At 47.1% G+C, this 20,468-nt stretch overlaps 1 protein-coding gene and 1 long non-coding RNA gene across 5 annotated transcripts in view; both read right to left on the bottom strand.

Annotated features, from left to right (window-relative positions):
* The window catches only part of FBXO41 (F-box protein 41), a 123,257-nt gene that overhangs the window by 70,035 nt on the left and 32,754 nt on the right, over positions 1-20,468 (bottom strand). For 2 of the 3 annotated variants that reach the window (XR_014160296.1, XM_081876789.1), the window contains exon 1: positions 11,809-12,224. The exons of the other annotated variant lie outside the window; for it this stretch is intronic. The gene's annotated coding sequence lies outside the window, so the exon portion shown is untranslated. Of the gene's footprint in view, positions 1-11,808; positions 12,225-20,468 lie in introns of those variants that run through there. 3 annotated transcript variants of the gene reach the window in all.
* LOC309350464 overlaps positions 1-20,468 on the bottom strand; it is a 251,288-nt gene that overhangs the window by 212,361 nt on the left and 18,459 nt on the right. The window lies entirely within an intron of this gene.

Genomic DNA, 20,468 nt, shown 5'->3' with positions numbered 1-20,468 from the left:
CTACACTGCACTGAAATGTTTCTTTGATTGTCCTTGAATCTCACCACAGTTGCCGCCCTCTCCCTCCCCACCACACCCTCTGAGAACCACTGGTTTGGGTCAGAGCTTTCCAAACTTTTCATGTTGGCGACGGGCTTTTTAGACGTGCGTCATTTTGCAATGCATTAATTCAGTTTTACTAGCAAACCAGAGGTTTAAACCGGCCCCTTTCCAGTCCTGGGAAGAGTGCAGGTTTGTGCAACAAACCTACATACACACTCAGGGGTGAACGAAGGCGTCGTGACACCCAGGGCGAGACGTCACTATGTACAGCGCATGTGCGGCGTCACTACAACATCTGGCGATGGACACCAACAGCAAGCAGAGGAATCGGGAAGATGTTAGCACACACAACCTCATGCCAGTGTGGAAGCTACTGTGAGCTGTCAGCTGTGTAATATGAGGTAATGCATGTTCTTTGTACTTTTGTCCATTTACTGTATTTATTTCCCCCAATTTGAACTATAAAATGGTGATTTTCTTAAGTCAAAATTAGAGTACCCCTAAACATTTTTAAAGGGGGGGGGGAGCACTGGATTCAAATAACAAGGAAAAAGATTCTGACTCCACATCAGGAAGGACTTTGGGAGGGTAAGACCCTCGGAAGGTAGTGCAGGGCTGGATTGGGGCCAATGTGTGCAGTTCCAAGTGCAAAATTGAGAAGACCCATAATAGAGATCGATTTGGGGATGCCGAATTTTTGCCTTATAAAGGGTGCCATATTATGAAAGGTTATCAAAGTCTGCCCTTGTGTGATGGACACCCGTTTGCTAGATGGGCATCTGCCAAGGAATCTTTAGCTGTGATTCCTGCACTGCGGGTGTCACCCTAGATCAGCGGATCTCAACCTGTGGGTCCCCAGATGTTGTTGGACTACAACTCCCATCATCCCTGAGCTCTGGCCTTGCTAGCTAGGGGTGATGGGTGTTGTTGTTCAACAACATCTGGAGACCCACAGGTTGAGAAAGGCTACCCTAGAAGATCCTCGCGGGGATCCTTTCAACTCAACAATTCAATGGTACTCTAAACTGACTTTAAATACGTTGGAGTTCTTGTTATTAAATATACCAAGAAAAAAGCACACCAAGAACTCAGGCCAATGTAACTTTCAGTAGTGGGAATGGTCCTTTCCTTGCAGAACAATAGTCAATTGTAACAAAAACTAACCCAAAAGTAAACTAATTCAAAAGTGTGTATTCTGACAAGAATTACAAAGTCAAATAGAGATTACAAACTCAAACTCATGAGGATATATATATATATGTGTGTGTGTGTGTATGTGTGTATAACACAATAATTCGTTACAGAATTAGAGATAAGAATTTATGAGTAGAAATAAGTTCATGTTAGTCCATAGTCAGATTCTACGTGAAGGTCTTAGTTGCAATCATTGAGCAGAAGTCAATTATGGATCAGAAACCAGGACTCCGTATATTAATTCAGAGTGATGCTTCATACAACCAGGGTTTGTCTACTGTAAAGGTAAAGGGCCCCCTGACCATTAGGTCCAGTCGTGGCCAACTCTGGAGTTGTGGCGCTCATCTCGCTTTATTGGCCGAGGGAGCCGGCGTACAGCTTCCGGGTCATGTGGCCAGCATAGCTAAGCCGTTTCTGGCGAACCAGAGCAGCGCACGGAAATGCCGTTTACCTTCCCACCGGAGCGGTACCTATTTATCTACTTGCACTTTGACATGCTTTCGTACTGCTAGGTTGGCAGGAGCAGGGACCGAGCAACGGGAGCTCACCCCGTCGCGGGGATTCGAACCGCCAACCTTCTGATCGGCAAGCCCTAGGCTCTGTGGTTTAACCCACAGCGCTACCCGCGTCCCTACTTGTCTACTGTAGCTTCCCCCAATCTGGTGTTGGTCAGACGTTGGCCAGTTATCTGTCCGGCACCAGATTGGATGTTTCTCTGCTCTAGAACTCATAGACATCCAAGATCTCAGGCCTCCTGGAGATTCTAAGGCAGGGGTAGCCAACATGGTGCTCCACCCCGGTTTGATTGATTGGTTTATTACGGCCATTGGCCCATATCTAAAAACAATACATCAAAATTTATCCATAAACAATACAATTTAAACAGTTCCAAGTTAAAACACCCCTATAAAACCAATTTTACTTCAATTAAGTAAACTATACACAATAAGCTCCCTCTATGTCAACCGCAATTCAAATCCCTCAGCTTTTGGGGGAAATGCGTCTTAGTTCTGGCACTTATTGATGGTTCTTAAGTTTGGCTAAGCTGTCAGAGTCATACAGTGATCCATTTCTCCTCTTATGAAATAAGACATTTATCAGGTATCTAGCGACTGCAAGGGATCTACTTGAGTCTTCGTCGTTTAATAAGTATATTATTTGGGCTTCCTGAGGTCTGTCAGCTATTCTCGATAAATATGGGGCCAGAAACTTGGACCATGAAGCCGAATGTATAGGACAACAGAAGATTATATGATATAACGATTCTGTAGATCCACTTTTACAGTCACAGAGGAGTGAGATCTGTCCGTTGGAGAGTCTGTTACCCAACACATTTGATGGGAAAACATTGAATCTAGCCTTTATAAAGGCGTACCTGTGCATCACCACAGATAAGGTAGTTAAATAAGATGGAAGCTTTGTTGGTGGTGTTAAGCCAAGGTTTATCGGCGAACAGGTGCCACCACCTGTCGCAATATTAAATTGTAAATCCATCTCCTCTAATTTGTGAGTTATAATTCTCTTGGCAGAAATTAAATCCAATTTTAGTAGTTCAGATGGAGATAGTCCTAAGGACACAAGTTTCCCATGTATTATTTTTGCCCAAGGGCTAGGGAAGTCGTCTCTCCAGAGACACTGTATCAAGTGGAGATTTGGAAGTTTATGCCATAATGCCAACCAGTAACAGAGGATGCATTTCCACAGTGTGGTTTCTAGAGATGTAACATTTAGTTCGAGACGTATAGCAGTATTGCCTACACACCTGGGTAATTTTAGCAACCTTCTTAGCAGCTGGTTTTGGATTACCTCCAATTGGGTTAGATTAACAAAGGACCCCCATATTGGGATTGCATATGCTATTGTTGCAATCACCTTTGCCTTGAAAACTTTTAACACTGATGGAATATGGAAAGCCCCATCTGAGAAGAAAAAGCGCAGTAGCGCAAAGGAAAGGGCTTTAGCTCTATTTAATACATATGCAAGATGGACCTTCCAGCCCATGTTGTGTTGGAGAAGGACTCCCAAGTATTGAAATTTAAAGACTTGGTCAATGGCTTTTCCGTCTATTCTCCAATTATAGGTTTTTCGACTCTTGGTGAAAATTAGAACTTTGGACTTGGCATGATTAATTGTAAGAAAATTTGATTTGCAGTAAGCATCAAAAATTTTCAGTGCCCTCCTAAGGCCTACTCTTGAGAAAGATAGGATCACTGCGTCGTCTGCGTAAAGTAGAAGGGGGCAACGATATTGGGCAAGACGGGGGGCGTGGATCGTTTCTTGAGAATCTATCAGAGGCGCCCTCGGCGCCCCGGTCATCATTTTGGACCGAAGCTCCCACGCCTGGTGTGGTTCTGGTGGGAGATGTAGTTCAGCAGCGACCAGAGGGGGCCCACCACCCTGTTCTAGGAAATCACACACCCAACCTGCTGCATGCACCCCGGTCCTGAGCAATGGGGACCCAATTGCCCAGGTACGGAGGAAGCGCAAAATTGTTATGCCTGGAAGAAGACGACAGGTGAAGAGAGTTGTCATGGAAATGGCTGTGAATGGCACATAGAGACAAGAAAGCGGAAGGGGGGGGGCCAGGGATTTCGCTCCCCAGCAAGGAAACAAGAGTCTGCCTTAATTATTCATAGAATCATCGAATTGTAGAGTTGGAAGGGACCACGAGGGTCATCTAGTCCAACCCCCTGCCAAGCAGAGTTTGGATGGCCACCTGTCATGTACAATCCAGTTGAGATGAATGCATTCCTGGGGGTTGGCCTACATGACCCTCGGGGTCACTTCCAACTCTGAAGTTCTGTGATTCCTGCATGGATCAGGACCTGAGAGATCACGAAGCTCTCTGGGTGACCCTGCCTCTCAGCCTAACCTACCTCACAGGGTCGTTGTGTGAGGACGGGAGAACCATGTACCTTCCTCCTTGGAGGAAAAGATTGGATATAAATTAATTCTACGTTCTGACCCGTAGTTTTCTCAAGGGACTTCTAGCAGAGATGGGTCTCTCCTGCTACTTGATCCTTTTTGCTGGGGAAATTGGGGTCCGAATGGGCTTGGGGTTCTCCTGCTGGTCTTGGCCTTTAAAGCCCTACAGGACCGCCTCTCCTGGTCTGCCCTGCAGAGGACCTTCAGGTCCACGAATAACCATAGTTTAGAGGTCCCGGGCCCTAAGGAAGTCAGATTATCCTCCACCAGGGACAGGGCCTTTTCAGTGAAGGCTCCAACCTGGTGGAATGCTCTGTCCCATGAGACATGGGCCCTGCAGGATTTAACCTCCTTCCGCAGGGCCTGTAAGACAGAGCTATTCCACCTGGCCTTTAATTTGAATTCAGCCCTTCTCTTCCTTCCCCCTCCCCTTTTATGAAGATCACCCACTCTGAGACCCCACAGCTAATTCTCCCCTGGCCTCCTCGCTGGCCCAAGTAGGACCAATTCAGCCATCTAGCCCTGGGGATTATCTAATGCTTATTTCCCCTAAATTGATTTTTGAATTCTATTGTTATTCATGTTTTTATACTGTGTTTTATGCTGCTTTTACAATTAAGTGTTTTAAAATTGTTGTTAGCTGCCATGAGCTCGGTTTTTGAACCGGAAGGGCGGGGTATAAATAAAAAATTATTATTATTATTATTATTAGGCGGGCACTGGGTCATCGCTGCAAACCATGCCAAGTCTGACCATCAGTCCCATTTATTGCAGTGAGAGTGGCAGCGTTTGTTATGCGTTTTTTCTCATTGCAGTCAATGGAGCTAAAATTAAAGTAGGGGAGGGGCTGTAGCTCTCAGTGGTAGAGCTGGGCTTTGCGTGCAGCTAGTCCTGAGCGAGGTCATTCGAACCTCCGGCTAACAGGATGTCATGTAATAATAATAGTAATAATAATGATAATAAATTTTATTTATACCCTGCCCTCCCCAGCCAAAGCCGGGCTCAGGGCGGCTAACATCAATAAAATTTCAGTAAAAACATAATAAAGAAAAAAAGAAAAAGAAAAAGAAAATTAAAATTAAAATTAAAATTAAAATTAAAATACAGGTTAAAATGCAATTTAAAATACAGCCTCATTTTAAAAGTCAAAACCATAAGGGGAGGGAAAGATAAGGGTCAGACTGAGTCCAAACTAAAGGCCTGGTGGAACAGCTCCGTCTTGCAGGCCCTGCGGAAAGATGTCAAGTCCCGCAGGGCCTTGGTCTCTTGTGACAGAGCGCTCCACCAAGTCGGGGCCAGTGCTGAAAAGGCCCTGGCTGTGGAAACAGAGCTGTGGAAAGACCTCACCGTCAGCCGGAGCATAAAAACGTAATGCCAACCTGCTGGATCAGGGCCATGGCCCATCTAGTCCAGCATCCTGACCTTGCAGTCGCCAACCAGATGCCTGTGGGAAACTCGCAAACAGGATTCGAACACAGGAGCAACTCTGCCCTCCTGCGGCTTTTCTGCAGCTGGTATTCAGAAGCATTGCTGGCCCCGAATGTGGAGGCAGAGCTGAGCCATTGTGTCTAGTAGCCTCCGATAGCCCTCTCCTCTCCCATAAATTCATCTAATCCTCTTTTAAAGCCATCAGTGCCCCTTGTGGCAGGGAGTTCCATAGTCTAACTATGCACGGTGTGAAGGACTTTCCTTCCTCTGCCCTGAATCTTCTGGCATTGAGCTTCACGAGTTCCAGAGCAGAGAAACCCTGGTTGTATGGAGCCATTACTCTGAATTAATATACGGAGACTTCATAAATGTTTATTTGTATGCCGAGTGTGCCCTACATTCACGTATTTGTGATCTGACGGCTGATTTTTCAATGGTGCTGGCATGTTTGATGCCAGCATGCTCATTTGAGATGTTGAAAGATCTTTGCAAATACGGGCTTTCTCTTTTATGAAGGCCTGATGGACGTTTGCCTCTTGTTTGCTTTAACTGGATAATGGGCCCAGTGGCCCGCAGTCAGAGAAAACAATCCCTTCTGGGCACCAGCGAGAGAGTTTTAGCCAGCAGCACTTACTGTGGAAGATAAGAAAGAGGAGGAAGGTCTGCCTTGGCATAGAATTGTAGAGCTGGAAGGGACCCTGAGGGTCATCTAGTCCAACCCCCTGCAATGCAGGAAACTCAGCTCAAGCATCCAGGACAGAGGGTCATCTAACCTCTGCTTAAAAACCTCCCAGGAAGGAGACTCCACCTCCCACCGAAGGAGACCTTTCCACTGTCAACAACAACAACAACAACAATTTATTATTTCTACCCCACCCATCTGACTGGGTTTCCCCAGCCACCCCGGGCGGCTTTCAACAACTCTTACTGTCCGAAAGTTTCCCTGGTGTTTAATCAGAATCTCCTTCCTTGTAACTTGAAGCCATGGGTTCGAGTCCTACCCTCCAGAACAGGAGAAAACAAACATGCTCCCTCTTCCATGTGACAGCCCTGGAGATATTTGAAGATGGCTCTCATCTCTCCTCTCTGTCTCCTCTTCTCCAGGCTAAACATACCCAGCTCCTTCAACCACTCCTCATAAGGCTTAGTTTCCAGACCCTTGATCATTTTGGTTGCCCTCCTCTGCGCATGTTCCAGCTTACAGTGTCAACATCCTCAAGTTGTGGTGCCCAGAACTGGACACGGCACTCCAGGTGTGGTTTGACCAAGGCAGAATGGAGTGATACTATTCCTTCCCTTGATCGGGACACTAGACTTCTGTTGATGCAGCCTAGAACATCATTAGGGCTTTTTTGCTGCTGCATCACACTGTCGACTCATTTTAAGCCTGTGGTGCCCCGAGACCTCCAGATCAGGTATCTGCAAACTTACCGTGCCTCGGCCTGGTGTCTCCAGCGTCGATCATGTGGCGGGCCAGAAGGTGGGGAGTGCATGCCCATATGCATGCACGCACGCTATTTCCAGCGCACTTCCGGGTCGGAGGAGCACTGGAAATAGCTTGTGCACGGGCCTCCTCTGACCCAGATGTGCACCGGAAATAACACTTGCACAGGCGCAAATAATGCTTGCGCATGCGCACAAGCTATTTCCGGTGCTCCTCCGACCCGCAAGTGGGCAGCCGTGCAGCGCAGCGCCGGTAAGAGCAGGCGGCGGCAGGAGTTGCCGTGGGCTGGATAAACGAGTCCCTCGGTCCTTATCCAGCTCGCGGACTTTAGTTTGGGGAACCCTGATCTAGGTCATTTCCACATGTTCTGCTAGTAAGCCATGTGTCCCCCATCATATATTTCTGCATCTACTTCTTCCTGCCTAGAACGTCTACTCTCATTGCTGCTCCCTGCAGATATCATTCCCAAGCCCCCTTTTCTCAAAACGTTTACTGGGGAGGGGGCAGGATAACTTCAGCAAGTTGGAAAGAAAGAAAGTGAACTTGAATCGGATGCGATGGAGCACAACTTGTGACAAGACACCTTCTTATTCAATGTGCGAAATGCAGGGAAGTGTGACAAAGTGTCAGAGACACACACACACTCTCCTAGGTTCCCAAAAATGTGATGACATAGCATAAGACAAATACAGTGGCACCTCGGGTTAAGAACTTAATTCGTTCTGGAGGTCAGTTCTTAACCTGAAGCACCACTTTAGCTAATGGGGCCTCCTGCTGCTGCACAATTTCTGTTCTCACCCTGAAGCAAAGTTCTTAACCCAAGGTACTATTTCTGGGTTAGTAGAGTCTGTAACCTGAAGTGTCTGTAACCTGAAGCGTCTGTAACCCGAGGTACCACTGTATGCTTTGTAGCTACTGCCCCTTGATCAGAAGAGCAAGCAAAATACAACACAGTCCCTGTCCGAAAGGGGTTACCAGTCTCTTTTCGACAGGCAAAACCAGATGGAAGGGAAACCAATTTGAACCGCTTAACCCAGGGACCTTCCGGCAAGTGACATCCGGCACAGATGTTGAATTTGACTGGTGCACCACATTCTGAAGTCTGCAGACGAGTGTCCAAAGTGGAACATTTAGCTTGGAGAAGAGAAGACTGAGAGATGATAGGATAAAGGTAAAGCTAAAGCTAAAGGGACCCCTGACCATTAGGTCCAGTCGTGGCCAACTCTGGGGTTGCGGCGCTCATCTCGCTTTACTGGCCGAGGGAGCCGGCGTACAGCTTCCGGGTCATGTGGCCAGCACGACTAAGCTCTGGTGAACCAGAGCAGCGCACGGAAACACCATTTACCTTCCCGCTAGAGTGGTACCTATTTATCTACTTGCATTTTTTGTGCTTTCGAACTGCTAGGTTGGCAGGAGCAGGGACCGAGCAACGGGAGCTCACCCCGTCGCGGGGATTCGAACCGCTGACCTTCTGATCGGCAAGTCCTAGGCTCTGTGGTTTAACCCACAGCACCACCCGCACCCCGTGTATTTGTTGTGGTGATAGGATAGCTGTCTCCAAATATCTGAAGGGTTGTCCCGCGGAAGATGGAGCAAGCTTGTTTTCTCCTGCTCTGGAGTGGTAGGACTCGAACCAATGGCTTCAAATGACAAGGAAGGAGATTCCAGCTCTATATTAGGAAGAAATTTCTGATGCTAAAAGCTGTTCGAACTATCTTGGAAAGTGGGGCCTGGACTTCCCTTCATTAGAGCTTTTTAGACAGGGGTTGCATGGCCATCTGTCTGGGGTTTGTTAGCTGTGGTTCCTGCATTGCAGGGGTTGGACTAGATGACACCTGGAGAAGACACAAGATCTACCCACTCTGGAAGAATGGCAGATGAAGGTGATGGACTATATGGGACTGGCAGAAATGACCGGCAGAATCCGAGACCAGGGAAAAGAGTTGGCGGAAGAAGACTGGAAGAACTTTAAAGACTACTTACAGAAATATTGCAAAATTAATGAATGTTAGAATGATATTGGACAGAAATTAAGTGGTTTCCAGCTGTAATGCTTAAGAGACATGAAAAGAAAAGGTTTAGAAACAAGTAAAAAGTAATGGTAAGGATTTGCTGAACTAACAATTTGAATTGGAATACAAGAAAGGGAGGTATGAGGAGGTCTGGAAAATAAGTTAAAAGAAAATAAGTAATGGAAATTTTATTTGTTTTTTAAAATGTTTTTATTTTTGTATTTTTGTTATTTTTTTATTTTTTACATCGTATTATCTTTGAAAACTTTAATAAATATTCTATATAAAAAAAATAGATGACGCCTGGAGAGCCCCTTTCCTTTCTACAATTCTACGATTACAAAATGGTCCAGATTTCCATTTTGCCCCCAGCAATCACAGATTTGTTATCTGAGGTTCCCCCCCCCTCCAAACCAACAGCAACAACAATTTATTACCTGTACCCACCCTTCTGGCTGGGTTACCCTAACTTGGCTTCCAACAGAATATAAAACAAAACATCAAACATTAAGAGCTTCCCTATGCAGGGCTGCCTTCAGATTTCTTCTGAAAGTTGTTCATCTCTTTGAAATCTGGTGGGAGGGCATTCCATGGGGCAGGCACAACTACCAAGGAGGCCCTTACAACAATTGTTTTCCTGATCACATACCGTATTAAATGTTTTTGCTTTGAAATGAGCAATTGGAGGGTATTTGAGGAGAGGGTTCTGGCTCAAACGTTGAGTAGCCAACTTGGGCATGTTGTCACTCAGCCTCAGTTCCTCATCTGTAGCATGGGCGCAGCAATGACATACCTTGAACATTAACGCCTTCCTTTGAAATAAGGATTTAAAAAACCCAGACCCTGGTTCCATCCCTTCAAAACTCTAGCACGAAAATCCCCTGGGCATTGCAGAATATACCACATATTCAATGAATCTGCCTAAGAGACCTGCTTTCATGAATCAAGACCATTTGGCAACTTCCCATTCTTCCTCCTGACACCTCACTCTTTCCCCACCAAACCACTTTCTTTGAAGTGAGCAAAATTGCCATCCAAAAGGGACGAATTCCTCACCCGGATTTCCCTTAATGTCTCCTAATGTTTCTCTCGTGTTTTAGAGCCCAATGACATTCTTTCCCGTGACTGAAAACACACATTTCCCCTTTGACGGTTTCTGCAGCCCCTTAAACAAGGAAACCCGTGATGCAGCGCAACTACGACTGAGATGGGATTTGAGAGCATTGATGCTGAAATCCGAGCTGGGCTTTCTACAGAAATCCACTGCTTGGAATTCGGAAGCAGAACCGCCAAAAGGAATTCCTCCTATGGGCTTTGCACTTGCTCAACTCTAAGCCTCTGTGTGCAAGACCATGTCCCTTTTGCATACTGCACAGCACTTGGCACATGTCAAAGATGGCACGGTGCCTTCTCCAATTCAAAATAGTGAGCTCTAGGAACCTGGGGATCTGCCTTGTCTGCCTTATTCAGTGCCGTCCACTCTGACTGGCAGCCGATCTCCAAGGTTTCGGGCAGGAGAGTCTCCCAGCCTCACCTGGAGGTTCCAGGGGTTGATTCCAGCCCTTCTGCATTCAAAGCAGCTGCTCTGCCAGCGAGCTACAGCCCTTTCTAGCTAGAAAACGGAGGTTTATTCTTCCTTAGCAAATTTCCTTCGGAATCTTCGTTCTCTCCCGTCCACGCACACACACCAGAATGCAAACATGACAAAGGTCGGTTTTGCATTAAATAGCTCCCTGAGAAAAGAGATAACAGGGGGAGTTTCTGTGACCCTGCAAACCTTCCACAATATTTCTGAAAACGTATCGCCCATATTTTTTTTTTGCATACTTAACCACAGGGCTCTTCTTAAACTCTCTCGCCTGGCTCATTACAGACCCCAAAGTAGTTCGCAAACCCTCTAGTTGCAATATTAATACTCAGCCATCATTCCAGTTAACCCTTGCTGGCCCGCATCCACGGCGGCTCTGATTGTAAAGCTACAACCGAGGCGGCCCATCTCCAGAAAGCAAGATCTCAACCTCCGAGCATTCATAACTGCCTTATGGATAACACTCCCGACAATCTGGATTTCATGCAACGGTTACTATGAGATACTGCGATAGCAAATTTGCACATGCAGAGTGGAGAAGGGGGAGGGAGGGAGGGAGACAGGGGGGGGCTCTTTTCTTTTCTCCAGCTACATCAGATAGAGGGGAAAGGGGGGGGGGAGAGAAGAAAAGAAAACTGGAATAATAGAACCTCTTACGGCAGAGACTAAAGGAGTCCGTATTGAATTCTGTTTTGTGAGTCACTGTCAGCTAATTGGATGGTCTGTGCGGGGAGAGCTACACAGAAAACCTCTGCAATCCTCGCCTCTAGAATTTGCTCCTTGCTTTTCATCCTTCCATTCTGCCTGGAAAGACGCGAAAGATTTCAGGGGATGGGGGAGCAGAGATCCACACATTCGCTCCCCTCCTTATTTTTGCCTGCTCCTCCAAAGGCCACGGTGTGACATTTCCAAACTACTCCCAGTGAGGGGTGGGTGTTGTTTTTTTAACCCTACACCTGGCTGGCACAGAAACCCGAGCGTTGGAAAAATTGTTCATTTTACAGGCTCCTTGATGGGGGAGAAAATAAAAAAACACCCACCCACCTCGAGAGGAGACGTGCGCCGCTGTGCAAGGCAAAGCAGAAGCATCCTTTCTCGCTCTTCGCTTTTTCCCAACCCAGAGAATTTTGCACATCAGCCTGACAGCATGCCCGTGGGGAGAGAGAGAGCCTTACCTTCAGGGCTGGCCTGCCTGATCTCCCCGTTTTCACAGGTCCTGGAGCGAGCAGGTAATGGCAGCGGGCGCAGGAGATGGTCTGCAGAGGCTGCACACCTGCCCAGGTGTCCTGGCTGCCCTCCTCACACGCGGCGCCTGGATGAGGAGACGGAGCTCGGGGACGCACAGTCTCTCCTGCTTAGTCCATACCTGTCTTCTGGGTCCTGCAAAGGAGAGAGAGGGGGAGAAATCCCTTCCCTTACCAGAGAGGGCGGTAGCAGCTCTTATCTGCTGTGCCTTTGGAAGGAGGGAGAGAGAGAGAGAGAGAGAGAGAGAGAGAGAGAGAGAGAGGAAGGCGCGCCAGACCAAAAACCTCTCTCCAATTCCAAGCAGGTGGCGGTGGGGGAAAGCGGGATAGGATAATGTGGCCCAACCGCCCCTTGTGTGTGTGTGTGTGGGGGGGGGGGGAACCAGCGACAGCGAGCACCCTTTGTCGGGGCTGGGGAGGCCGAGAAGGCGGCGAGAGATGGAGAGAAAGAAGGAGGGGACGCTTTTCCTGAGCTCAGCAGCACCCATCAGCTGACTGCAATCTCCGTGCCTCCATTTCCAAGGGAGCCACAGAGAAAAGAGAGGGGGAGTGGAAATGGGTGCGGGGGGGGGGGGGCGAGGAGGAGGAGGAAGAGGAGGAGGAGGGGAGATGCGGGAGGCCAAACTGGAAGGGTCTCTCTGGGCTGGAGGAAGGAGTTTGCAGCTGCTCAAGAGGCGGGTGGGGAGGGAGGGGGGTTTGGCACGGCTCCCGGGCTCCCCCCTTCCACTCAACAAGCACCCCTAACCCCAGCTGGCTGTGCACTGTGAAGCGGCCTCTCTGCTCCATGGCAGCCCCTCCTGCGCCGTCTGGCTGCGGGGCTGCGATGCCAGGGGGGGCCGTTGCCCTTCTGTCTCTGCCCTGTGCCAAGCGCCCATGTTTTTTTTGGGGGGGGGCAGAGAGGCAGCCGGCACAGCACCAGGGCCAGCGCGAACCTCTCCACGTTTTGCAAAACACCCCCTTTGCGTCCCTTTTCTCCCTCCCCGAAGCGAAAGGGGCGTGTGTGTGTGCCAGCTTGCACACCCAGGCGCAAGGTCACTCGATGCGCACACTCGATATATTTGCGCGTGCATTGCACCGACTGCAGAACTGAGCGCCAACCCGCGCTGCAGATTTGCAGCCGAGGAATCGCCCCCCAAAAGATGCAACGATGGCTCTGCTCTGCTTCTGAATACCAGTTGCTGGAAACTGCGGGCGAGGAGAGTGGCGCTTGTGCCCTCGGCTCCTTCTGGCGGGTTTTTCCCATACTGGGCATCTGGTTGTCCATTGTCCCGATCCACCTACGTGGCTCTTCTTAGGTTCTTAATTCTGCAGCCCGGTTCCCCGCATGACCCTCTCCAACCGTAGGGGGGTTTATAAATCCCAGCAGTATGGCGCACCGGTTAGAGCGCCAGAGTGCCTCTCAGCTTTAACTACCTCGCAGGGTTGTTGCGGCGATTAAATGAGGAGAGGGGAGGACCACCCGCACCACTCTGAGCTCCTTGGAGGAATAGGTGGTATGTGGATGTAGGAAATGAGTAAATAATAGTAATAGAAAATAAAAAAAGATAATATATAAGGATTGTCTGAAGGCAGCCCTGTTCAGGGAAGTTTTTAATATTTAATGCTGCATTGTTTTTAACACTTGATTGGGAGCCGCCCAGAGTGGCTGGGGAAACTCAGCCAGATGGGCGGGGTATAAATAAATTATTATTATTATTATTATTATTATTATTATTATTGCCGCACAGTACTAAAAATCCATTGACTCTCAGCAGAGAGTCAAAAGGCACCACAGGGCAAAAGACACATGTGTAGCGGCAGAGGCTCAGATAATTAATATTAAATAAATAAAATGGTGTTAGACTTCCGGGAGAATTGAAAAAGACCTGCTGGCACCGAAAATGTATTAATGTGGTTGCTTGGCAAGGCTCTGTAGGGAGAGGGTTTTTTTGGGGGGGGACACCACTAAAAAGCCCCTGTCTCTTGTGGCCACCCACCAGGGTGAGGGGGAACTCTGAGCTAGGGAAAGGAGAAAAATGACCTTCGGTTCAAATTTTGAAAACCTACCTAATTCACACTCTCCATGTGAACTGAAACTCAGCCAGCCCTCAAAACCCACACTTCTCTGACCAAATAACCCAATGTGCGCATTGGGAAAAGCGTGCCGAAAATGCATTATAATTAAGGGAAAATTCTTGCAAAGACATGCAAGCAAGGCAAAATGGCGTACAAATACCTGGATCTTAGGAACAACGCACACTGAACTGCTGGTGATTTTTCGTGAGGACTTTTAACAAGATAATAAAATGGGGGGAACTGAACGCAATCCGCCCATCCCTAGTCAGAGCAGAGCCTCTATAGATGATCTCAGGTAGGTACATTTTCTATTTGGATGATTGGCCTCAGCAGTGCAGAGACAAGGCTCTGCTAGCACCACGGACAGCTGCGTGAAGAGCTGAGCATAGAGGTTGCTTCAGCAGCAGGCAGCCATCCTTGGGCTGGGACTTCAATTAGGTCCTGCAGCCCTTTCCCAGTAGCAGGCTCCTCTTTCTGCTGGAGCCTCTTCCATTTATAGTGGCCCACCCTGTTTTAGCAGTCGTGGAGTCCAACAGAGCAAAGGAGACCCTGGTTCCGCTACAGCATGACATCCTCAGGCCGGAAAGCAGCTGTTACTCATCTGTGAGATAGCTCACTTGGTAAAGCATGAGCCTTTTAATCTCAGGGTGGTGGGTTTGAGCCCCACGGTGGACAAAAAGATTCCTGCATTGCAGGGGGTTGAAGTAGATGGACCTTGCGATCCCTTTCAGATGGACAATTCTATGATATTAGTATTATTGTTGTTTAGTTGTGTCCGACTCTTCGTGACCCCATGGACCAGAGCACGGCAGGCGCTCCTGTCTTCCACTGCCTCCCGCAATTTGGTCAAACTCATGCTGGTAGTTTTGAGAACACTGTCCCACCATCTCGTCCTCTGTCGTCCCCTTCTCCTTGTGCCCTCCATCTTTCCCAACATCAGGGTCTTTTCCAGGGAGTCTTCTCTTCTCATGAGGCGGCCAAAATATGGGAGCCTCAACTTCAGGATCTGTCCTTCCAGTGAGCACTCAGGGCTGATTTCCTTCAAAATGGATACGTTTGATCTTCTTGCAGTCCATGAGACTCTCAAGAGTCTCCTCCAGCACCAGAATTCAAAAGCATCCATTCTTCAGCAATCAGCCTTCTTTATGGTCCAGCTCTCACTTCCATACATCACTACTGGGAAAACCAGAGCTTTAACTATACAGACTTTTGTCAGCAAGGTGACAAATTATATATATAATTTTTTATTAGTTTTTTAACGTACCCTTTTCAACAGTAATTAAACATACTTTTACATCTTATTCAATTTTTTCGACTTCCATCAGTCCTGTCTGAAAACTTTCCAATCCAATCTCTTAGTATACATTTCTCATTTTCCCTATTACATTTCAAACTCATAACCAATAACTCTATCTTTTCCTACTTTGTAACACTTCGTATATTCCTCTTCTTGTAGTCCTATTTGCGTAATTTGTTGATTGCAGTTGCTCTTCAAATAATTCATATACTTCTCCCAATCTTCTGTAAATCTCTGGTCCCTCAGGTTTCGAATCCTTCCTGTCATTTTGTCCAATTCTGCATAGTTCATTAATTTTGTCTGCCATTCTTCTTTCGTCGGAATTTCTTCTTGCTTCCATTTCTGGGCTAACAGTACTCTTACCACTGTTGTTGCATATAAGGACAATTTAACATCTTGTCTATTAATGTCTTGGCCAAGTAAAAATGCTTCTGTTTTTTTTTTAAAGAATGTATATTTCAACATCTTTTTCATCTCATTATATATCATTTCACAGAAGTTCTTTACTTTCTTGCCCCCCTGGGGGGGAGGAAGGTGTGTGAGAGAGACAGCATGTGCAGAAAGAAGCCTACCCCACAAAGCTTAACTTCATGGCCCCGCCTACTTGTGTCTGAAGCCCCGCCTACCACCGGCATGTGGCCCCCGGAACATTGCCCAGGAGGAGATGTGGCCCTTGGGCTGATCATGGTCTCCCCCCCCCCCCCCGTGCTCTAGAAGGAAAACAGCAGAATCATTTCCCCCTACCCTGAAGCGGTTGCGTTGAGCAGTTCTGTGGTCCCGTTTGCAAAATTGTCATTTTCTTCAGCTGCGGTCAGGTCGGGTCAGGGATCCGCCTTAATTTGTCGGCTTCATTTGCTTTCGGCTTTGCCTGCCATGTGATGATCACTTGATTTCTCCCAATTGCGTTATCACACTTTTTCTATTTTCAGCATCTGGTACAGTTTGGACAATCTGTGCTCTCTCTGATGGTTGTTTTCTTTTTATTATTACAAAAAAAATATCAAATCACAATGTGTGCTTTGGGTTGCTCCAGAAGGATTTGAGCAGATGGGACTCCCAAGCTGCGCCCTTGTCTGTCAAGGCCCTGCCATAGGCAGCCAAGCGTGCGGAGGACTCAAGGCGCGATTCTCGGCGGAGCTGAGTCGGGGTGCTGGGACCGCTCTGCAGGAGCGTCGGTCCAGAGCCACGGGCAAATGGCAGGGTGGGGGCCTGCCCCAAGAAGCCAAGGGGGACTTGAGTGAGGAGGTAAGGGCAGCAGCCAGGGAGTCAGGCTGATGTGGGGCAAGGAGAAGGAGGCAGGGAGGCCTGGAGCTGACCTGTTTACCAAGCAAAGGCCTGGAGGAAACTGGCAACCAGTTTATTGAGCAATCATCTGGAATTGCTTGCTTAGGTTAGACTTCACTGAGTTCTCCTAGAATTGTAGAATTATAGACTTGTGGAGTTGGAAGGGACCCTGAAGATCATTCAGGCCAACCCCCTGAAATGTAGGAATATGCAGCTCTCCTATACATTCTGATTTGTTTCGCTGGGTGGTTATATGGCAGGGAGCACCCATTCTGATCTGCTCTCAGGGCGCTTATGCATCTTCCTGTTAATCATTTGACACTTTTCTTTCTTTCTTTCTTTCTTTCTTTCTTTCTTTCTTTCTTTCTTTCTTTCTTTCTTTTTTTTTAAAATTTTATTGATAAATGCAATACTTACAAACACAAACCAGAACACTGAACAAAATTAGTATACATAGATACATACACCTCTCAACTTAGATTACAAAAAACCCCATACAAACTAAACATACATACATAAATTTTTAATTCCCTCCACCTTTGTTTCTTTTCTTCTTTTCGCTGTTATCAATATTATTTTTGACTATCTCATCTTATACCCATTTCTTCTATTTCTTTTACTCTATAAGTTTCATTCATTGCATATTGATATAGTAATTACAGAACAATGTTCTTTGATGTATTCCTTCATGCAAGTCCACTCCTCTATTAGTTTTTGGGCCTGCACTTTTCAATGCATTTCGTGGCCATCCTTTCCAGAGATCTCTGCTGTGATATGCTCATCCTTTCCACCTCAAGGACCGCCTCTCACCATATGAACCTACTTGGACCGTGAGATCATCCTCTGAGACCCTTCTTTGTGTGTCTCCTCCTCGAGAGGTCTGGAGGGTGGCAACACGAGAACGGAGCCTTCTCTGCAGTGGCTCCCTGTCTGTGGAATGCTCTCCCCAGTGAAGTTCACCTGGCACCTTCATTATACAGTGGTACCCCGGGTTGCAAATGCTTCGGGTTACAAACACTTCGGGTTACAAACTCCGCTAACCCGGAAGTAGTACCTCGGGTTGAGAACTTTGGCCCAGGATGAAAATGGAAATCGCGCAGCGGTGGCATGGCAGCAGCAGCAGGAGGCCCCATTAGCTAAAGTAGTACCTCAGAGACATCACCTTGCCAACAAAGGTCCGTATAGTTAAAGCCATGGTTTCCCCAGTAGTGATGTATGGAAGTGAGAACTGGACCATAAAGAAGGCTGATCGCCGAAGAATTGATGCTTTTGAATTATGGTGCTGGAGGAGACTCTGGAGAGTCCCATGGACTGGAAGAAGATCAAACCGATCAATTCTGAGGGAAATCAGCCCTGAGTTCTCACTGGAAGGACAGATCCTGAAGCTGACGCTCCAAGACTTTGGCCACCTCATGAGAAGAGAAGACTCCCTGGAAAAGACCCTGATGTTGGGAAAGATGGAGGGCACAAGGAGAAGGGGACAACAGAGGACGAGATGGTGGGACAGTGTTCTCGAAGCTACCAGCATGAGTCTGACCAAACTGCAGGAGGCAGTGGAAGACAGGAGTGCCTGGCATGCTCTGGTCCAGGGGGTCACGAAGAGTTGGACACGACTAAATGACTAAACAACAACAACAATAACAAGTACCTCAGGTTAAGAATGGTTTCAGGTTAAGAACGGACCTCCAGAACAAATTAAGTTCATAACCCGAGGTACCACCGTACACCTTTAGGCGCCAGGCAAAAACATTCCTCTTTCACCAGGCCTTTGGCTGATTTACATCCAATGCCCTTTTAAAATGTGTTGTGGAAGCAGGGATTATTGGGTTGTCTTTATTTTTATAATTCATTTCATGTTTTTTATATTGTAGTTTTGTGTTGTGAATTGCCCTACAGGGTTTGGGTGGTATACAGATTTAACAACAACAACAACAACAACAACAACTTCTTATTTATACCTCACCCATCTGGCTGGGTTTTTCCAGCCACTCTGGGTGGCTACCAACAGAACACTAATAACAATAATAAAAAAGCAACAACACCAAACATTTAAAACTTCCCTAAACAGGGCTGCCTTCAGATGTCTTCTAAAAGTCTGATAGCTGTTTATTTCCTTGACATCTGACAGGAGGGTGCCACCACCGAGAAGGCCCTTTGTCTGGTTCCCTGTAACCTCACTTCTCGCAGGGAGGGAACTGTCAGAAGGCCCTTGGAGATGGACCTCAGTGTCCAGGCAGAACGATGAGGGTGGAGACGCTCCTTCAGGTCTACTGGACCGAGGCCATTTAGGGCTTTCAAGGTCAGCACCAACACTTTGAATTGTGCTCGGAAACGTACTGGGAAACTGTGGGATGTAAACACAGGAGCAGTCAATGACAACATTCCTAGAGTGTACATGTTAGAACATGGGGAGGGATGTCTGTCTAGCAAGCAGGTAAACTTCCTGGGGACGGACTTCCTCCGCATGTGACCAGAGGTGGGTGTGGCCTCACCTGTGCAGGTAAATGATAAAAGCACAGGGCAGGCAGCCATATCTCTCTCTCTCATCTTCATCTTCTGAAGGAGCAATATGCCCTCTTGGCTCTCAGCCAAGAGAGGACAGTACTATCTTCCTATAAGATAGATTCTAAGTGTATGTAACCTTTTTAAAGCTGTCTGCCTTCTGGGATCATATTGTGAACAGAACGTGAGTAAACTCTTTTATACTTTTATAAAGACTGTGTTGTGTCTTGTATTTTAAGAGGGAACAAAAGGGGAAATTACCAGAGTAATTATTATAGAGGTTCTAGCGAACCTGTGCAGACATTACCGTTGCAAACTTAAAAGGGAACGTCATAAACTCTGCTGATATTTTGGGAACTTGTTAGCACAAGTTGGATAAGGATATAATTAGTCAATATATCCTCTCCTGCACCCCAGAACATTCCCACAGAAACAGCAATAATTTTCCCATCGCTTTCCTGACTGCGAACAGTCTGAAAAATGGGTAGACAGAGACAGTGTCAGTCTCCCACATCTCAGTAGGGCTCTCAGCCAGTCAGATAACTTATGCAGCCAGGCTGTAAATGCTTTGCAGGTCCCACTGTTATTATTAGTATTAGTATTAGTATTAGTATTAGTATTGTCTACAATGACCAGCAGCAGATCACCAGCATTTCAGGCAGGGAATCTTTCCCAGCCTTACTTGGGCATGTATTCAAAACAGCATTCAAAACAGATGCTCCACCCCTGAGCTATAGCTCTTCTTCAGATGTTCTGGATGCGCCCAGAATAGCCCAAGAATTCCAGTCAACAACAACCTTTGCATTTCTTCTGGGCTCCGCTAGGTGGCAGCACAAGTTGGTCCTGTTCTGCAATGGCAGTGGGAGGGTCCTCTGTTGCTTGGAAGCCCAAGCCAATAATAGAATCGTAGAATTGTAGAGTCGGAAGGGACCCTGAGGGGCATCTAGTCCAACCCCCTGCAATGCAGGATTTTCTTTGCCCAACGTGGGGCTCAAACCCATGAGCCTGAGATTAAGAGTCTTGTTCTCTGCCAATGGAGCTATCTCCATTTAATTCATTCTTAGGTACATATTCTAGCTAAACGGGCAACCGCTGTGTCATGATGTATCTAGGGAAGGGGTGTTTGCACAGTTTGTGTGCTTGAACCTAATGAATAGCGTAGGTGTGAGAAGACAGCATTGATCTTTGACATCTGTGGCCTTTGAGCCAAACTGTGTGTTGTGACGTGGGGTTTGTGATTTCAGCTCTCTTGACATAATATGCTGGAGATGGTTCTCTAGTAACACTTCTTTATTAAAAGCAACAAGACTAAAACCTGAGGAGGGGAGAGCTACATTTATAGGGACAGGGAACTAGCTAGAAGGGATACATTTTGGAGGGAACAATATCAGGCAATCAGCTTGAAGGTCTCAGGCCCACAGTAGCTCAGGAATGTGGCCCTTCTTTTGCTGGC

This window comes from Podarcis erhardii (genome assembly GCF_964252035.2).
Source record: "Podarcis erhardii genome assembly, chromosome: 9".
Taxonomy (NCBI): Eukaryota; Metazoa; Chordata; class Lepidosauria; order Squamata; family Lacertidae; genus Podarcis; species Podarcis erhardii.
Note: the sequence above shows the minus strand (reverse complement) of the source record. Positions and strands in the feature narration are given on the sequence as shown.